The sequence below is a fragment of the Crocuta crocuta genome, unplaced genomic scaffold (assembly GCF_008692635.1).
Source record: "Crocuta crocuta isolate KB4526 unplaced genomic scaffold, BGI_CrCroc_1.0 scaffold103, whole genome shotgun sequence".
NCBI classification, from domain to species: Eukaryota; Metazoa; Chordata; class Mammalia; order Carnivora; family Hyaenidae; genus Crocuta; species Crocuta crocuta.
The window spans coordinates 1444514-1451510 of NW_027529192.1; positions in this window are offsets into that span (position 1 = coordinate 1444514).

A 6997-nucleotide genomic window follows, 5' to 3' on the forward strand; every position below is an offset into this window, starting at 1 on the left:
GATCTCTGGCAAGGCGTGAAGTAGATTTGCTCTTCATTTTGGGAGGACACCTTTACTAAGATGATTCACAGATCATAAAATTCACCCGTACAGTGACTTCTAGTTTTCCACAGAGTAACCATCACCACTAAGCTAGCTTAGAACATCTTCATTATCCCAGGAAGAAATCCACATGCTTTGGGAGTCACCCCGACTCCCGTCGGCCTCTTCCCGAAGCCCCAGGAAGAGTAGAACTGTTAATCTACTTTCTCTCTGCGGGTTTTCCTATTCTGGATACTTTATGAAAATGAAATTATGTAATATGTGGTCTTTCGTGACTGGCTTCTTTCACTTAGTATAATATGTATATTTTTAATGTCTATGAATTTTTATTGTTGCAATATTTATAACATTCAAAAATTGGATAAACCTGTATAACCCAAAAAGAACATTAAATAACTGATGATACAGGACTATGACAGAATACTATGCAGAATTTTTTTTCTCAAATGCATTTAAGAAATCTAGCATAATATTTTCAAGGTTCATCCTTTATTGTAGCTGGTATCCGTACGGCAATTCCTTTTTTATTCCTGAATAATATTCCAGTATATGGATATGCCATTTTGTTTCTCCATGCATCAATTCATGGACGTATTTTCCTACTTTTTGGCTGTTATGAAGAATGCTGCCCATCTACAAGTTTTTGTATGAGTATTTTCATTTCTCTCGGATAAATGCAGAACGATAGAAAAACATTCTGTTTCCTTTCCACTCTTTCTTTCTTTTGAGTAGGCTTCCTGCCCAGTGCAGAGCCTGATGTGGGGCTTGAACTCATGACCCTGAGATCAAGAGTCAGACTTAACCAACTGAGCTACCCAGGCACTCCAAACATGCTTTTTTCTGAAATAACTTTTATGACCTTGTCTAAACCTTCCTAATAGATTGTAAACACTTGAAGGCAAATTTTCATCTTCTTGTCCCCAGACGTGCCTAAAAAAACATTTGTTGACTTGAATTCGTTGCAGTTTGCATTTGTGTCAAAATACGCCATTGTCGAACCTTGACCTTAACGGCACGTGTACATCGTAGCTTGATTTTTATTACTGGTTCTTCCACCGCCTTCACCTCATCTGCCCTGACTTGAAGCCCTTGACTATGCCCTGAAGGGGCCCGTCCCTGCTGGGGCTGCTTTGGCCTTGATTTCATGATCCTCCGTCGATTCCCAGTCCTGGGTGTTCACTGGCACTGAGCTGTCTCCTGCCTCTTTCCCCACAGCCTTATTCTGTGGCTTCTGGGCCCTGACTCTTTGCTCATTTCCATCTTCTTTGCTTTCCAGAGCCCCAGTGTGAATCTAGGGGTGTCTTTAAACCTGAACATTTAAATATTGTACTAGGAGGCACCTGGGAGAGAAATACGGCTGTAGAGGAATGTAACCGTTCCTCCACGCTCCTCAGTTGGCTTTCATGTCGCAGCTGGAAGAAACCCTAACGGAGGTCGTCTGCCCCGGTCCTGGTCTCCGTTTAGAACCGGTCTAGAATGACACTTCGGGAAAACAGTCCTGGATCATATCCCGCGGAAGGTTTGCGGCGTTCAGGTCAGGAGAATTGGGCTGGGGCGGAGGCCCTCACCCGTGGGGCTGTACAGGGCAAGTGGCGGGACGGGCAGAAAACGGGCTGGGGTCTCCGGCTTCCTCTCCTCCTCCCGGGGGTGGGAGTGGTTCCCAAAGGAACGGCAGCACTAGGGCTGTAAGCCCTGTCCCCCGGCTCCCCCGGAACTCCGTGAGGCACAGGCAAGGAAGAAGTGAACTCCTTCTGGTTAACTCAGGCTCCTAAAAACATTCTCCTTGAAGTGTCCAAACACTGTGGTCAAGGGCGATTTAACTTTTCCTTCACGTTCTTACTTCTCTGTGTCGCTTTGCAGGGGGTTCTCGGCACCCTGTTACCAGCCAATCCCTTCCCTCCCCTCGCTCAACTCTACCTCCTGAAACAAAATCCCCTTCCTTCTCAGTGAGGGTGCATCATGGCTGATCCCTGGAATTACACTGGAAATGCCCATATCAGCTTTCCTACTTCTCACACGCACAACGGTTTTCAAAGGTGTCGTTTGCCCCGCAGGGAACCAGCCTGGGGACACTTGTGGCTGTCATACAGGGCAGGTGGACCTGCTGACCTCTAGCGGGCAGACCCGGGAAGCTCTAAAGAGCTTCCTACAATGAATGCACAGGGCGACCCGTCCCCTTAAGGAAGAATGACCCATAGTGCCCTTAGCCAGGGCCTTGTCACCACACATTTCATTTCCAGAAATTGCTCCAGAAGTTGCTTGACTTCCAGAAGTTGCTCTTGCTCTCAGTTTTCTGTTTCCCATTTTAGATGATCTAAGTCCCAAACCCGATGGGTGTTGGGAGTATATGGTCTGGCAGTGTTTACAAATTCTGTTTTCTGAAATCACCTAGTCACTGCAAAACCCACGGCCACACACACAGCCCACGGGGCGGTCCTCTCTGCCACACCCTCCTTCATCAGGCTCGCCATTTGGTTGGTGCTGCTTTTCTGGCTGGTGTACCAGGCTGAACTTTGTGGGGCTTCACAGGGGCTACATGAAAAGTTTTCCTGCTAAACCCACTGGTGAGCTTAGGCGGTATCTGCTAAAGGAATTGGGATGGATGAACAGAATATCACCCCTCATTTGGACAAGCAGTGTGAAAATATACTTACAAAGGCGGTGAACGCATTTTGGTAATTGTTTCACGACTGCTGCTACCTGACCCGGGTCTTACACTACACCCTGTGTTGCAATCAACGGAAAAGTACATGAAACTGACAGTCACTAATTTCCCAGCACTGATCGATTTTAATTTACCGACCACGATCATTACCTATCTGCCCTCACCTGAAGGCTGTGCTCAAGCCAACATCTTGTCAAAGAGTTTCTTACTTTTCGTCAAAATGAGGGGGAGGAATCGGAGGAAGACATGAGGCAGATTTACTGTCAAGCTGCCCAGAACAGTCCGAACTGTGCTCGACCCACACGTGCACTCAGTGTCTGGTAAACAGTGCCTGTAGCCTTCCCTCTGCAAATTGTACAGTAATCTCTACACGGGGGAAATTGTAATCTCTATATTTACATCAGTCCTTAATTCTTTTTCTGGCACACTTCAAATGGGTGATTTTACACGTTTAAACGTGGCAGTGCTCATAGAAATCTTACATTTAACTTTCCCTCGTCCATGCAGCTCATGCTTTCCCCCACGTTACAGCAGGAATCATTAGGGATCTCAGCTGTGTCACCCAAATTGCATCGCGGTGAGGAATTCAGAACGCGAGGCTAGAAAGCGTACTCTCCTTTCCACGCCAGCAGACACCATACTTCCCCTTAAAGCTTACTATTTATACACACCTACGATATTAACAGTAGGTGTTGAAGATGTGGATCGTTCCATAGAATTGGAACTCGTTCCCGATTGTCACAAGTTACGGCACCGTGATAAAACAAGCATTTACCTAATACACAATTTAAATTGTGCCGCTGAACGTGACATCAGTTGAAGCGTCCCTTCAAGGAACAGAGGAGCCCGAGTCACTGGCTGCTCTGTGCAGGAAGCACCAGATCTTCCCCCCTGGATATCGTACTGCAGATACGTGTCTTCTGTATAAATGTTATCTGATTATTTATCGTTCTGTGAACAGAGTGGTAAGCACTCTCTGACATATGCTCTCTGCTGTCTCCCCACGAACCCAACAAATTCTGAACTTGCTGATACCTTCACTTAAAAAAAACCAAAAAACCCACAACAACCAAAAAGTAAACACCAAGTTGTCAGTGAGACAGACGGCGAGACTCACCGGGACTTGTGAGGCTGTTGAGAGGCGCGGGCAGCAAACGGGGCATGTAAAGACACACCTGAAAGCGAGAGTCAATTTAAGCAGAAAACATCTCCCCCGGAAGGCACCTACAGGGAGGGGGGGAAAAAGATGAGAGGTGTTCTAGAACCTGCCATAAAAGGTGACTCGTGAAGTTACCTGCCTTAGGTTTTGACTTACACATGCGCGCACACGCGCGGGCGTGCACACACTCATACACACGCACACACCCCTTGAACACAGAGGGAATGAGCTCGCTTTTACAGCAAATGTTCTGCATGTACCTGCCAGAATTCTGAAGGCAGTGCCTCGCGGAGGAGGGGAGATCAGGGTTCGCAGCAACAAACTGCAACATTCCTACCAAATTTGTAACTAAGTTCCAGGTTCCCCAGAGCCTCCAACAGAATGAAATTAAGGAGGAACACTCGGCCAAAGGCTCACACTGTGCTGGCAAAGGAACCGTGCCCCTCCTGCCCCCTGCTCTCTTGAGCAACCGATTGCCTGTGAGAGCAGCTCCAAATTCCTCTGGATGACCGCTGGGGGCACATTCAAACCCATTTTACTTAATACTTGCAGTCATAATGCTTTACGAAGTAGATCTCAACCTGGAAGAGAGTGGCGGATAAATGCAGACACTTACTATGCACTGACTTGTCTAGTCTGCTGCCTGCACATCCGACTTTGCCTGCAGACCCCAGGACTCTGGTGGTCTGGAGAAAAGAATCGGTGGCTGATGAAACTTACAGAGAAAGGGCGAGATGGGCCGTAGAATATTTTGTCTCCTACAATAGAAGTAGTGAGCTTCTTCCTCCAGAAATGTAACGTGTAGACAAAATTGGCTAACAATGCATTTCACTTATTTACATTATTGACAAGGATCAAAGAGAAGCCACGGCTCTTCCTGAGCAACCACAAAATAATAAAGGAATTAAAACCCCAGGAGGCTAGATCATGGCTCGGCCAATAATTGCTGCCCACGACACAATGTGTGTTCACCCGCCGGGTGGAAAAGGTCAGGCTTTCAGGATCCACTCAGCCTTGAAGCTCCCTCTGCCTTTACCTTTCCCCAGATACTTTGGAAGCGCCTGCTCCAACATGGAAGTTCCAGAAATGCTATCAAGTACCTCCCAGGTTGGGAAGAGATGGGCTTCCATTGCTTCAGTATTTAACCGGATGTGAATATATGAGTAAGTCATGATGCACAGTGTTTATATTTTCATCTACCACGGGGATAAGCAGAAAACATTCCTGTCTTCTACCTCCCCTTACACGTTGGTGTTCCCTCTGGGCTTCATCACCTGCGCCATCTCCGTGTGTCTTCCTTGGGCGGACTTGTTCCGATGCCGTAATGGCTTACAGCCACCTCGTTCTGGATGTCCAACCCCCCCTTTTCCTCAGCGTTGGCTCGAATCCAACTGCCTATGACGTCTTCCCTGGGTGACTCACCAGTACCTCAGACATGGGGCTCACCATTCACCCTTGAAGTCTTCTGTTACTCAAACCTTTCCCTCTTCTCTGTCTCTGGCATCTTTATCAAGCTTTTTGTTCAGGCAGCAACCTCCGCTGTGCTTGATTTCTCCGTCTCCCACTGCCCTGAGACAGGGCGTCAGGACCCGGAGCCTGGCCTCCCCACGCGTACTCGATGGGGTCCGGTGACAGAGATGGACGTGGTCTTCTGCTGCTCCCCCAAGTTCCTACGGTGTCCCCGCAGCACGGATGCGGCTGGTGGTCAGGGTCAAGGTCTGACTTCCCCAGACCTTGGCTTTGCTGGTGCCGGGGCACTGGCGTGTCCTCTCAGAGGGTGGTCGCGGGGCTCAGCTGGGACCTCAGAGCATCACCAATGGGAAGACGTAAGAGCTCAGTCCTCACAGGCTTCCTTCCTGTTCTGGCCTATTTGGAACAGCCCCCGAGTCCCACGGTTTCATCCCCCTGGAGTAATATTTAGTCTCCCTGGTCATATATTTCACTGGTTTTATCCTATGATCTTCTCAGGTCTGGTGCAGGGGAGAGGGGAGGCTGGGGTGGGGAGGAGGCTAAATATTTCTGACCGAACTATTTCATTTCGCTTAGAAAGACTATATTTAATTGAATATTTTGTGGCCAGGTCTCGATGAAGCAAAACAAAACTAAGTCTACCTCAAGTCACTCAGCACAGAACGCTCTAAAACATCACATTTTCGGTTCGACTCTTAACTTAGCTCTTCCCAAGAGACTAAGCAAATAGTTTTATGAAGGAAATCCCCCAGTTTCCAAATGCTGATAAGCCAGCTGTTTTCGTCCACTGATTCTTTCTTCAATAGTCTTACACCCGTGGATCAGTTGGGCTGCCGTCATTTCTGACAGTCCCCATGGCCCAAGTGTTACCCGTGCTTTTTCCTCATTGTCACCAGAGAACACAGATTTATGCTTGTCGCTTCTCTTACAAACCGACGCTGGCTCCCTTTCACTTACAGGATCCAAGCCTCTTAGGGTGGTGGAACAGAATGGATTTGCAGCCTGGCCCCAACACGGCTTTGTCTTTTTTTTTTTTTAATATATTTTTTAATGTTTTATTTATTTCTAGGAGAGAGAGAGAGAGAGACAGCGTGAGCAGGGGAGGGTCAGAGAGAGAGGGAGTCACAGACTGAAACAGGCTCCAGGCTCTGAGCTGGCAGTCAGCACAGAGCCCGACGCGGGGCTCGAACCCACGAACCGTGAGGTCATGACCTAAGCGAAAGTCGGACGCTTAACCGACTAAGCCACCCAGGTGCCCCCCCAACACGGCTTTGTCTTAGAGAGAGATGGAGAGAGAGACAGAGACAGAGACAGAGAGAGAGCGAGCATGAGTGGGGGAGGGGCAGAGAGAGAGGGAGACACAGACTCCAAAGCAGGCTCCACGCTCTGAGCTGTCAGCACAGCTGCTCTCTTACTCTTTTTGTGTTTTACTCTTTTTAAAAAATGTTTATTTTGGAGGGTGGGGAATGAGAAGCAGAGAGGGAGGGAGGGGGAGAGAGAGTCCCAAGCAGGTCTGAGACGTCAGCACAGGGCCTGACGCGGGGCTCGCTCTCACCGCTATGAAATCATGACCTGAACCAGGATCGGGAGTGGGACGCTTAACCGACTAAGCCCCGGTGCCCCTCAGACTCTCAATTATGGGAAACAAACTGATGGTCACG